Raw genomic sequence first — 14438 nt, forward strand, 5'->3', positions numbered from 1 at the left:
AAATATTACTAACCAGGGAAGCTCACCTGATCCTTGGTGACTAGAGTCGTTATTTGGGCAAAGTCACACAGACCAGGTTGACTCGCCTCATGTCTGATCTCAGTCTGCAGCATCCTGGAAAATAGAATTGATAGCACATGTCCCCCCCCACCCCACTTAAATAACAAGGTGGGGTTCTCAACCCCCCAGTCTAAATCATACTGTTCCTCTGAGCAGCTGGGCTTCCAGGAATATAAGGATGGTCCTGCTAGGTATGATATTCCATTGGCTTTGAGATTACTTCACAGAAAGTTTAGGTTTCTTTTGTAGCAAGGTTAAATTCTTTACTACATATGTATTAATTTAATACCTGAAATGGAAGCAGTTGAATAAATTGATGTTGTAAAAAATCTTCATCCTCTTTCCTTCCCTTCTTTCTTTTTGCCTTCTCATTCAACCACTATTTTTTCATTCTTTTCCTATTTCCTATGTTTATTGTATGTTTAGTTTCTCTTTTGTGAGAAGTTCTTAGGAAACAAAGAATAAACTACAAATCAGAGATGAGTTTGATGTAACTGGGTATCACAGGTAACGTGGGAGAAGAGTGGGCACCAAATTAAACCACTTGGGCTCAAGCAAGGATCCCCGAAGGGGAGATGACTGAGTGAAAGTAGAAGGACAGATTGCAGTCAAGTGAGAGTTGATGAAATGACTAAGTTTAAGCCTTGGGCACAAAAACAGATCCAGAATGGTGAGGGCATACATGGATTTGACCTATTATTCTGTTTAAGGAGGAGTCTTCTCAGACCATGGAGCATATATGACCTCATTGGTGTGTGGATGGGGAATTACAGATTGAAGAACTGGATGAGAGTCATGGGGTTAAAAAATATGCTCATTGGTATTTCCAGGTAGAAGAAAGAAACTTAAAAATAGGAAATGATATGGGAAATGTAGAAATTTGGAAAATTTTTCTTCCTCTTCCCCACTAAAAATGTTTTTAATATCAAAGATTTTTCCCCAGCTAAAATCTTAGACTTTGGGAGCTTTATATACTCTTTGAAAATCTTACCTAGAAGGGGAGCCAAGGATAGGATGTTCCACACCATAGCCAGTCATGGGGAATCAGAATTCCAAGATCCTGGAATTTTTTGGAATTTTAAGAAGCACCTTGAGGGAAACTTATTCCCTGACCCACACAATGGGCCTGCATTGGGCCTGAGATGGGGTCCTTAAATTTAATCTTGGAAGGAGACTGATTTATGTTTCCTAGTTCTCATTTCTGTCTCTCAAGCTCAAGGAAAGATGGGTGTAGGCCCAAGGCATCAAGCAATGGGAAGCCTGCCATTCAGTCTTCAGGTGAACTTAGCAGGTCATGACTATGATCATGCAGTTTTGTTCCTAGTCATAGTCTACCACCGTCAAAAGCGGGCAGATGGGTACCAGAGGAAGCATTAGCAAAGGAAAGTGGGAAATACTGGCAGTTTGCAAAGTTCATGATTTGAGGTGTATAATATAAGGATAAAAGGCAGTTGAGGGTTATCTCCATTTTAGGGGAGAAAATCATCATGGAGGTCATTTTTAAGGTTACACCTTGGTTCTCTTTCGGCATCCTAAAACTTTTCCTGTGTTCCCTTCCTGAAAGACATTATGTTTTCATTGTCTTTCTTTGATCTTACTTGGTTACCTTTTCTCTCCTTTTTTTTTTTTTTTTGGTAGCAGGTTGGGAGCTCTTATTTTCTATTGTTCAGGAGAGTCACAGTAACGTATCTTCCTTTAAACAGCTTTTGAAATAGCCCACTCCATTCCAGTCCAGGTCTGCTGCAGGTCTCCCATCTTCTGTATCTTGAATAGTGAGGAAAGAGGTGTCTGGTTTTGAACTTGATAATTTGATGCCTCTTTCTAAGACCTCTCTTCAGAGTTGGGCTTCTTTGAAGTTTCTTTTGCAGAACCTAGCTTCTCATTCAAAAATGCTTCAAATTTGTTTGTGCCCAGATCACTGGGGTCAGGATTGTGATTTTATTTTAAATTTTGGGATTAAGAAGTAGTTAAACTTTGCATGAAAAAAATAACAGAGTTATTCATTTAAGTGTCTCTAATCACATTTTTTCTAATTAATTAACCCAGAGTTATAACAAAGAATATATCACTAATTGATTAAAGTATAGCATATTTTGCATGGCAAATATATTACACATAGCTTTAAGACAAGTTATCACATTATAAATCTTTGTCATTTTTATGATGGAGAAAATGTTAATATTTGCCATAAGTCCTCAAATATATAATAACCACAATGTCTATAGTTGCTGAAGGAAAGCATTTGAATAAGCAAATGTTGGAAAAGGATATTCAAATGGTCAGTAACCTCAGGAAATCTTATCAGTAATCAAGGAAATGCAAATCAATAAAATGAATATTGTTCTTGTCATCTCAGACTGGCCAATATTAAGATTGAGATGACTTTTACTACTCAAAGAAGTGGTTGAAAAAATGTGGGCTTTTACTTTTCTATAGCAAATATTAATTATCATAGAAGTGTGGCAAAGCAATTTGATTATAGCTATTAACATGGAAATTATGCAAATTATTAGACTTCAAAACTTTGGCAATGTATTATGCCGATATAAAATCTTTAGTAGTTGTGGGTACCTGAGAAAGTATATCCCTTCTTGCATGGTTTGTTGTATGCAGAGACTGAACTTGATCTGAATTTACCAAACCAGGGGAAGGTCCAATACTCTATGATATATCCAAACCCATGGAATATAATGCAGCTATTGAAAAGAATGAAATAGGTTCATAGCAGTCAGCTAAACCAGATTTATAAATACAGTATTGAATGCCCAAACAAGAAATTTAGGACCTAATAATATAAATTATGTAACTTTTTGTATAATATACCTATTATATATGCATATGGATATATGTATTTGCAAATGATGCTAGAAACTTGGGCAAATAAATGGACACATTAAAATACCCACAGAGTCATCAGTGAGTATTGTAGTGCTGGCAGTGATCGTATGAATCATTAGGCTTGGAGGAACAGGGATATAATACCCTGGTTTCAACTCTCCCCAAAAATGAAAAACATAAAAATGTCATATAAATTAGATTTTAATTAGTTAAAAAGTATTAAATGCACACTTATCCATATGCAAAACATTTTTCTAAGACCATGCAGTGGTTTTCTTTTTGTCATGGAAGTTCTATTACTCCTACTTTAAATTCTCCTTTATACTTATTTTGTTTTACAATGAAAAGTTAAAAGGCATGTTGAGAAAGCTTTACAAATGCATTCTGGATTTAATTTGACTTTTTCTGAATGGGACAAACTTATTTTTCTATCTCTTTTCTTACTCTGGGGCACATATAAACTATGAATGTGCTGCATTTATTCAGTTTGCCCCAAAGGGATCTATTATACTTACTTATTATTATACAAAATATAAGATAAAAATATTAAAATTTTCTGATATAAAAAAGCAATGTAGGGTGGTGTAACAGTGTCTCAATGGCAGAATACTCACCCGCCATGCCTAAGACTTGGGTACGATTCTTGGTGTCTGCCCATGCAAAAAAAAAAGTACCTGCTTTTATAGCAATATCTAAAATGTATGATGTTGCTCATTTAATAGAAAATTGTGCTTTATTTTAATTTGATTTTTTCCTACCAATTTAATTTGATTTGAATTTGGTAGTGCTAAAATGAATATTTGAAGCATGTTATTGTTATAAAATTGCAATACCTATGAAAAATAAAGCCTGTGGTTTCAACCATTACTTTGAAACCAGATGTAGAGATGGATGAAAGTTGAGCTGTTCTGGTCGAAGCATGGGTTGGGAGCTTGGAGTCTTGCCTACTCAGATTCCATCCTGGAACTTGAGTGCCGAAGCATTTTGGACTTCAATTTTACGCTTAATCATTCTTTCCCCAGCAAGGAAATCTTTGCCTTACTTCTATCTGAGAGGTCTCATTACCTTTCATTTGCTAAGCACAGCAGCAGGCACACTAAATAAGTAACCATCTTCTGGGTGACACTTGAATTTTGTGTTCAGTTTTGTAATGGGGGAAGTGAGTGGGTGGGCTGCTGGGTTTATTCCTTACTGCATATACTCAGCGAATATCTTCCATTTATGTGTCATTTTTTTCTTTACCTCCTTTTAATCTGTTTATCTTTCCTGTACTTTCCAGAATACACCAACACAGAGGCACATACACACACACACAAACATTTATTTTACAGTTTTATGGCCTTATTAAAAAATTTCTTCCGGTAACATATGTACAACCTAATAGTTCTCATTTTGTGCACCTTCGATGTATACTTCATCGTGTTAATCGCATTGATAATGTTGTGCCAGCATGACCACCATTCATTACCAATATTTTCCATCGTGACAAATAGGAATTTTGTACCCATTAAACATGACCATTCCCTTCCTTCACCACAGCCTCTGCTAACCTGCATTCCATTTTCTGACATTATACATTTGCATATTACAATCATTTCATTTAACCAAGCTCATGCAATATTTTTTCTTTGGGGTCCAGCTTATTATTCTCAACATGATTTCTTCAAGGTACATCCCTGTTATCACATGCATCAGAACATCATTCACTTTTGTGGTTGAATAATATTCCATTGATGTATATACCACATTAGGCTTATTCATTCTTCTATTCTTGAGCAAAAATCCAACAAAAATTCAAGGGCCTTCCAACTCATAAAATTTTGAAGGACCCATGGTGTTGGTCATGTAGAGAAATGCCTTCTGTGGCAAAGGATAAGTGTTTGTTTTTAATCACTCCTACTAATAAAAAAAGAGTTCAACACTTAGTAGTTCTCTCTGATTTTTGAGATAACATATTCCTCAATTGGGTGTGCTACTCCTGCTCATTTATCAAAAGACCTAAAAGCTCTAACTCAGTGGTCCCAGAGGAAGAGAGGGCTCTGCAACAGGTCTGTGCTCATGTGCAAGTTGTTCTGCCGCTTGAGCCATACCATCCATCATGATCAATGGTGCTCAGAGCGACTCTGGGAGATAGTGAGAGATGCTGTTTGCAGACTTTTGCAAGCAGCTGTGGTGAAAAACAGCAGGTTTTTAGGATTTTAGGGGAGGACCCTGTCATCCTTTGTTGATAAGTACTTTCTTTTAGAGAAACAGCCTTTGGCAAGTTACTTGGCCTTAGCAGAGACTGAACGTTTAGTCATGGACTGTATTAGTTAGGGTTCTCTAGAGAAACAGAATCAACAGGGAACACTTGCAAATATAAAATTTATGAAAGTGTCTCACGTGACCGTAGGAATGCAGAGTCCAAAATCCACAGGGCAGGCTACGAAGCTGATGACTCCAATGGATGGCCTGGATGAACTCCACAGGAGAGGCTTACCAGCCAAAGCAGGAATGCAACCTATCTCCTCTGAGTCCTCCTTAAAAGGCTTCCCATGATTGCATTTAGCATCACTAATTGCAGAAGACACTCCTCTTTGGCTGATCACAAATGGAATCAGCTGTGGATGTAGCTAACGTGATCATAACCTAATCCTATGAAATGTCCTCATTGCAACAGACAGGCCAGTGCTTACCCAATCAGACGAACAGGTACCACAACTTGGCCAAGTTGACACCTGTCCCTAACCATGACATGGACCACAATGAGACCTGAGCTTCTTCTCAAGATCTGTGTGTTGTGTGAAGGCACCAAGCAACAAAGTTGGTCATACACTGCAGGACTCAATTATGCATTGTAGGAGGTATAAATGAGATCGGGCTTGAGAAGGCCCTCATGGCACAAGTAGGTCGCATGAGGAAATGGCCCAAATTCCCATCGCTCCTTATTCTGCCAATTTGCATTCATGCTCCCAGTGAAGTACGTTGCTTTGTGGGAAGTTCCCTAAAACATTTGTGTGATCCAATTTTTTATAATTAATCTCTTAATACGTGTCTCCTCTAGCTCTGTTCTTTCAGGTTGTACTTTGTATACCCCATATATTTGGGACATGTTTTTTTTTTTTTTTATCCATTCTGCTATTCACTACATTAGACTGGAATATATATTCCCGTATATTTAAAATAACTACTGACAATATGGGAGATTCTTCTATCATTTTTAAATTTTGTCTAAATCATATCATTTCCCCTCAATTCTTCCATTAACTGTAATTTTCATATTTGTTCACTTTTCTATGGTAGTGTATCCTTCTGTCAATATAAGTTTTGGATCTTATCTTTGTCAATATCATAGGGCTAAAATTTAATGTTCTGTCTATAATATCACTTTTGTTTTCATATCAATTTAACATCATTCACTTGCCAAATACTGTCTGTATGCTCTGTCACAAGCCCTCCTTTTTGTATTTCTTTTTACAAATGGTATCTTCATATATACTGTGCCCGAAATCATAGATTAATCATTTTGTTCTTTGCATTTGCTTATAGAAATTTTAAGGTGTACAAAGTTACTTACATACAACAAAATATAATACAATATGCTGGCATTTATTTACCCATTGGGTTATATTCACTGGAGATTTTCATTTGTTTATATTGCTTCAATCTATTGTTTATTATCCTTTCTTTCAATCTGAGGACTTCTCTTTAACCTTGTTTGTAAGCTTTGTATAGTGGAAGCAAACTCCTTAGGCTTTTGTTTGTTTGGGAATATCTCAATCTTTCTCATTTTGAAATGAGCCTTTTTGGTATACAATTTTTTCTATTCAGTACTTTAAATATTTCTTTCACTGTTTCTTGTCCCAATGGTTTCTAATAAAAAATTGGCAGTTAATCTTATTGGGGTTCTCATGTGTATGACATGATGCTTTTTCCTTGTAACTTTCAGAACTCTTTTCCTTTATAGCATTTGACAGTTTGAGTATAAAATGTGGGTGTATTTCACTTCAACTTTATTCTGTTTTCATTCATTGGATTTCTTGAATGTGCGTATTCATGTCTTTCATTCATTTGGGAAAGTTTTCTGCCATTATTTATTTGCCCACTTCTTCTGCCACCTTCTCTCTTCTTTTTCTTTGGGATTGATATAAAGCATTTATTTTATGCTTGATGGTGTTAGGTAGGTTTGCTACAGATCTATTAGGTTCTGTTCAGTTTGTTTCACTCCTTTTTGTTTCTGCAACTCAGCCTGGATAATTTCATTGTCTTATCTTTTAATTCTGTCCTTTTCTTCTACGATATCCATTCTTCTTTTGAGTCTCCAAGTGTTCTTAAATTTTACTTATTATGGTTTTCTACCACAGTACTTCTGTTTAATTCCATTTTATAATTTTTTCTCTTTGTTGCGATTCTCATTTTATTTATTGTTTTCCTATATCTTCACAACCTCTTTCTGTCTTTTCCTATAACAATTTGAACATACTGAATATCCAATTTGAAAAGTTATCTGGTATGTACATACAATATAAAATCTTCCTCATTGATGATTTCTGTAAGATTATCTTTTAATTTGGATTGCTTGCCATTTCCTATTTCTTGTTTGATTTATAATTTATTTGCACACTGTTCGTTTTTATATGTAAGTCTTAATGCTGGAATTTTTTTCCCTATAGTGTCTGTTCCTTATGTTTGTATCTAGCTAGTGATTTGATAGAGATTTTTTTGAAAGCTGGAATCTAAAAAAATCAGCCTAAGCAGAAGTGAAACTAAAACACCTTGAATATTGTCTCCATGTTTAGTACTCTAAGTCACAGTAGATTCTTATCCCAACAAGAACAGCCCGAATCCAAGTTGCTGTGTCCTTTCTGTCATTTCTGAGCATGTGCCCTGTCATGGACATGAGGGTGGGCATATGAATTCTTTTAAACATTTATATGAACGACCCCCTAATCCCACTAAAATAGACTTTACTCATTTTATGTTCTCCTGTATGTCTAGACTCTAGTAATCCTTTTCTTCAAGCTCCTTCTATTTCATGTTGCTAACGTTGCTCTAGCTCATGTCAAGTTGACTTGGTCTGCTGGATAATTTCTGGCAGGAAAGCCAGGGATAATTTTCCTGGTTGGTGATTCATGCTGCCACCAGATAGATCAGCTCTGATACACTGGCAGTGAAGTCTGCATGCAGGAATGACTCTGTTCTGTCTGGAACAGGACCAGGGACCCACACTGAAAGTAAGCAGCAGTACAACATACAGGAGCAGGGCTGGGTAGGATACAGCACGGTTGTCATGAGATTTCCTTTGTTTTTTTAAACTATATTTTCTTGATGCAATGAACTTCTTGTTACTGCAACTCTCTAGTACTTTTCTGGATATCTGTGGAAGATAATCTCTGCCCATCGTCACTAGACGATTAAGTGTTCTGTGGGAGTAGGGGTTCAGGAGCATCCTACATTTCTAACTAAGTACATCAAGATGCCAGAATGTTTTTTTTTTTTGTTTGTTTTACATGGGCAGGCACCAGGAATCGAACCCGGGTCCTCGGGCATGGCAGGCAAGCACTCCTACCTGCTGAGCCACCGTGGCCTGCCCACCAGAATGTTTTTGAACTCTGTGTGGGATACACATTTCCTACAAAGTAGAAAATTGATAGTTTAGGATTATAATTCGTGCTTCCATTTCTCCTTCTGCCTACATGTCACCATGAACAACAACTCTGTACATAGTGGCAGAGTTGAGATTAGTTAAGATAGGGTAGACCAGCTGCTTTCCTCAGGTTAAGTAACACAGTTTTTGTAAATCCATCCACCCTTTTCCATTTACATGAGGGGCCTACCCATGACATCTTGGCATATCCAGTTCCTATTGTTGCTTTATAGACTTTCATATGAAAGTGGAGATAAATGACCTTTCTGTAGGTAGCAGATCTATCTACCTACAGATAGATATGATTTATATCTCTCTTTATAAATCATATCTATCTACCTACAGATTGATATGATTTCTAAAGATATAAAGCATATCTTTAATATGGAATGTTATTAAAGGCAATATTTGTACATTAAGAAATCCTTTTTAATGATTACTATTATTCACCTGAAGAGAACTCATTTTTAGAATGCAGTGAACACTCCATCATTTTTGTTATTACAAAGATATTCTGTGTCTCCCTGGAACTGGTCAAGGTCACCCTTGTTTGGGATTTGGATGTAGATCTTTCACTCCTGTGTTTATAGCTTGTTGTGTTTCCTTAAGAGCTTGGGCGCATGGTTCCTTAATATTCTTATGACTGAGTAGTTGATTGTCAAAGTGAGCGCCCTGTGACACTTTACTCAATTACTGCAGGGGCTGGCATGATGGAATATTATCATGTTTTAGGACTTGCTTTTGCTTCTCCATGAGATACAATTGCAATGCTATCACATGGTTCATTTAACATCTCCTTCAAATCTTTGTTCAAGTATGGCCTCAAAAAGGCCTCCTTTGGCCCCATTTCTTAAACAAAGGTATCCATGCTACTATCTCTGAAAACACTCTTTATCTTTCCCTGTGCAATTTTTCTTTTTAGATATACTCTGCTGCCTCAGATGTTATACATTGTAATCACAAGGTATTTTTTCCTTACGGTATATTTCCATGAATAGGATGCCTGCATTGCGAATATTGAGTATATATTCACTGCCCCTTCTCTCATGCCTAGCAACGTGTAAGACACATGATGTTATTCAATATTTATGTTGAATAATAACATCACTCATTGAAGGTATGGAAAGCTAATACTATTATTTCAGATTCCTCCTTTACTCTGAATCTTTAAATAAGAATTGCTTAAATCAGAGAGGTCATTTGGGTCCTTGGGGTCATTGGGCGACTTGTTATGTACATAAATGTCAATTATCCTCAACTACATGCAGAGGAGGGAGGCAGGGACCTGAGGAATGTACAGCATGACTTAACAGTGATGCTTCTGGGATTGGCCTTCACACTCTGATTATTTCCTTCCGAGTAGAGTCATGACTCGCAAGCTTGCAGCTTACAATTCCTATTGTCTATGAGAGGGTAAATGCCACATAAGTAAATCAGTCAAGCAGGTTAGTTATAAGGCATCTCCAGATGATCACCAATTATAGTGCTTCTCTACCTCATAAGTTAAGAGGCATCCAGAAAGACAGTGTTGCTTGGAAAATATTTCCTTAGGAAAATTCTTAAATTGAAACTTGTCTCAAAGCCACCGGCTTGAATCTCATGACCTTTTCAATGTGCCTCTGGCTGAATTTTTGAATGTCCAGTGGTTTCTCTGAGCACCACCTGTTCCTGGCATTAACAAACCGGATTCTGGTCTGGCAGCTCCTGAGTGGTGCGCTGTGCCTATATAGAGACAGTGCCTGGGATGTGGGAGTCATCGCCTCACCTCCACCTGGGCTTTAAGCTTTCCTGCTTGTGCTCCTGCTCTGCCCTTCATCACAATGAAGCTCCAGGCACTCCTGGTACTCATTGGAGTTTCCACCATCCTTGTCTCTGCTCGTAAGTGAAGGCTCTTCTCTTAAAACAACGTTTCGAGGAAGAATACATCAGGTGCTTGGTGAAGTTTCCTATTGGGCTGTGGATGTGTAGGCAGAATGCTGACACTTCCAGGTTACAGTTCCATGCTCAGGGCCCATCACTGATCTAACTGCACAGTCAAAATGGACTTGCCACTATCCTTATGGTTTCCTATTTAAGTCAGATGCCTTCTCTACTCTATGCTCACAGTCAGACAGCGAGTGCAGTAAGAATCCAACCTCATTGTTGTCAGGGTTTGAAAAATCTGTTTTGAAATGTAACCAAAATTATTTTTTTGTGAAAGCAAAAATAAAACCATATCAGCTCATTTAAAGGATATGTAGGATTTTGCCTTTTCTGTGGAACTGTTCCCTCTCAAATTGTGGACCACAGACTAAAAGTCTTTCAAATGTGCAAGTCTATTTTCCATATTCTCTTCTCCCTCCATATCCAAGCTGGTCTTTATCAGAAACCTAACTTTATGTTCTTTCTCTTCCAGAGAATACAACAAATGCTCCATCCACTACTGGTGAGTGTGCGCCTGCACTTCATGTTCTTCCTAAAGTGACTGTTTTCCATTCTCAGACACTTGCCAAAGTGTCAGCCACCATAGGGAATTTTTAAGACAAAAGGAATTCCAGGAAAAATGTGATGGGGCATTATCCTGATTTAAATGTTTACTTTAAGCATAGAATATGTGCTTAATTCTTTAAATATTATTGGAGAGTATATAACCTTTGAGATGGCTTTACATCAATAGTGAAATATGCACTCATTCCTTTCCAGCATATTAATCTAATATGAAATTCATCCTATTCTCAATAGGAAAACACTTCCTCTTTTTCTCCTCTTCTGTAGAATTCCTCCTTCTACAATCATTCTACATATTGTAGTAGAAAATATTCAGTCATGGGTTATTCTGTGGAAGGATGGCAGTTCCAGGTTGCTAGGGATGTTCTATTTGCCCTGAGATTGAGAAATGAAGTTGATGGGGCTTCCTTGCTCCTTCCTCAGATAAAGAGTCTGTGTTTTGCTCTATCAGTTTTCATGTAATTGGAGATAAATCTCAGATATTACCTGTCCCAGGAAAGTCAGGACTAGGCTTGGAAAAATCATTACGGGAGGGGACAAGAGATGTCCACAGTGAAGGGATGACAGAGTGGATGGCAGCTTTGCAGACAGGAGTGCAGATCCAAGCACGGGTGGGACTGATCTTGTTCTTTGAGAAGGTGTCAGTATCTCACCTGGAATTTATCTTCCTAATTTCAGCTGCCCCTGCAGTGACCACCGTTGCGGCTCCTTCCACCAGCTCTGCTGCCACGACTCGTGCTGCTACATTCACTACACCTCGTAAGCACCCCCCCATTCTCAGTGTTTCCTTTATCTGCCTCCTGGACTCCTAAAACTCACTCTTTTACTGTAGAATATTTTGGGATGGAGGATGGTGGTCTTAGAATATAAAGCAATGAGGGAAACCCTCTTTGTTCCCCTTGTTTTATCATATTTTTGTGGATTACTGAAGCTTGTTAGCAGATTAGAGAGGGGAAGAACTTGGATGCTGTGTCTTCTGGGCAGCCACATCACTTACATTGTTTTTCAAATATTGGCATAGAATAAGGGATCCTTCTTTCTGGTAGTAATGTGGAGTAGAAGGATCTCAAATAGGGCAACTCTGTGTCGAAGTAAGTGTGTTGGTTTGTTCTAAACAGCAAATTTCTTTTCTGCTTTGGAAAAGCTCAATGGTGCAAAATAGCTTCATATTGTGGGATCTAAAGGGTGACTGTTGAAGTGTTCTTAAGATTATTTTGCTAATATTGAAATTCACAGAATGTCAGTATAGTTTTCCTATTGTTATTATGTTATCCCTCTGCTTCAACTTTCATATCCATCATTAAAACTTTGTTGAGTTGAGTTTATATTGGGATTCTGTTTTAAGTTCCACATCAAAATATAATTTTGAATTTATAGGAAGTAGAAAGTTTAAAGATAAGAAAATAAGTAATGGAAACTTTTATTTTAATATATGGGATATAAGAAAAAGGATTTGGGTTTGTATGCATGCAACTTTATTTGACGTTATCTTTTCCAAAATTTATTTATACTCTATTATTGTCAGGATCATTTCCTGGAACTTGACATGGAGGTTTACTGAGCTTCCCATGGCTGAGATGATGCATTATTTTCCCTATTCAGAGGAAGGGTGCATTGCTTTCTATCCTATTGCTTAAGAAATTATTCCTTGTTTCATTTCTCCTCAATCTCCAACTTTAAGTCTGCCTAGGCCCCATTGCACAGCAGCAGCTTCTAAACTTTTGGTCTGACTTTGATTGCAGTGTATCTTTCCTTTGATATTAATTCCAGAAACAACACCTGGACCCCTTTGATTCCATTGAATCAGTGCCTTTTGACATTTCTGTCTCCTCTTGTAGATGCTGGGATTCTTTTCTTCTCACCCTCCTGATAATAAATTTTTTATTTTGCAGATCTACTTTCATGGTGCCAGACATTGTGTGGATAATTTTATGAGATGGGATCGACTTTATGCGTAGCCTGGACCATTAGCAATTTCTCCAAGTGCCTCAGATTGTGCCCTCATTTTATTTCATCTGATTGCCTGCCATGGCCCCAACATCTCTCCCATTCTTAATCATGTTTTCTCCTTTCAAATAAAGAATAATCATGTGCAGCAGTTAAAGTTGGATGTTCTTTCTTTCTTTCTTTCTTTTTTTTTCAAATAGTAGAAAAGTGTACAAGCATGGTTATGGCTGATATTTTGAAACTTGGAGAATTATTTGGAATTCCATGAACTTTTTAGGGAAGTTTGGGAACTAAATAATCTATGGGTATAAAAATGTTGTTACATGTGATGATCAGGTTTATATGTAACTTGGATTGCCTGGAGTCCTCGGTTATCAGACTATAATCTAGGTGTTTAGTTCTTTAATTTCTTTCTGCAATATCTTATAATTTCCATTCAGAATATTTTATTTTTGGTTAAATTTTTCCTACATCTTGGATTCTTTAGGTGCTATAGTAAATGAAATCACCTTCTTGAATTCAACTTCTGATGCTTCAATGTTAGAATACCACTCATTTTCTGTCTTTTGATCTTTCACCCCGCCACTTTGCTGAAGTTGTCCATTCATCATGAGAGTTTTGTTTTGGAATTTTCAGGATTTTCTTTACATAGGATCATGTCATTAAAATTTGGGAAAATGTTACTTTTTTGTTTCCAATTTGAATACCCTTAATTTCTCTTTCTTGCTTAATTGCACTTGCTACACTTTAACAATACTGATGACTCTGGGTTTTATTTTTTTAAAACTATTTTTACTATGTAACACAGTATATACACAAAACAAAGAAAGAAATAAAGAGTAGTTTTGAGAGCACTCTTCCACAACTAGTTGCAGAACAGATCCCAGAGTGTGTCATGGACTACCGTAACATTCTCTCAGATTTTCCCTTCTACCTGCTCCAGAAGGTAGCAGGAGGCTAGAAGGAACATATATATATATATATATATGTATTTATCATCACTTTTTTTCCTTTTTGTGAAAAATAACATAAATGCAGAAAAGCAGTAAGTTTCAAAACTCAGTATAACAATTTGTCTTAGACCAGATTTCAGAGTGTAGTGTGGGTTACAATTTCACAATTTTAGGTTCTTATTTTGGCTTCTCTAAGATACTGCAGGTTAAAAGAAATATCAATATAATGATTCATCAATCGTACTGTTTTGTTATAACTTACCTTCTCTGTGTAACTCCACATTCACCTTTGAACTTTCTCCCCCTATTTAGGGTTATTTGGGCTATGCATATTCTAACACTTTCATGTTGGAAGGGACTGTCAATAATATGGGGTAGGGAGATGGAACTAACTGGTGTTCTGGAGAGGTTGTCCTCTCTAGTTTTCAGGATGGGTCCAGGGACCCATCTGGAGGTTATAGGTTTCTGGAAAGCTACCCTAGTACATGGAACCTTTGCAGAATCTTATATATTATCCTAGGTGTTCT

The 14438-nt window shown here is 37.0% G+C and overlaps 1 long non-coding RNA gene across 2 annotated transcripts in view; it reads left to right on the top strand.

The window, feature by feature from the left end:
- LOC143689995 (uncharacterized) overlaps positions 1 to 12976 on the top strand; it is a 192774-nt gene extending 179798 nt beyond the window's left edge. Inside the window, exons 1-4 of one of the 2 annotated variants that reach the window (XR_013178986.1) lie at positions 10290 to 10402; positions 10920 to 10949; positions 11690 to 11770; positions 12904 to 12976. This is a non-coding gene — a long non-coding RNA (uncharacterized LOC143689995). Of the gene's footprint in view, positions 1 to 10289; positions 10403 to 10919; positions 10950 to 11689; positions 11771 to 12903 lie in introns of those variants that run through there. The other variant, XR_013178985.1, reaches the window with a different exon arrangement.
- The last annotated feature ends 1462 nt before the right edge of the window (positions 12977 to 14438 follow it).

This window comes from Tamandua tetradactyla, chromosome 7, assembly GCF_023851605.1.
Source record: "Tamandua tetradactyla isolate mTamTet1 chromosome 7, mTamTet1.pri, whole genome shotgun sequence".
Classification (NCBI taxonomy): Eukaryota; Metazoa; Chordata; class Mammalia; order Pilosa; family Myrmecophagidae; genus Tamandua; species Tamandua tetradactyla.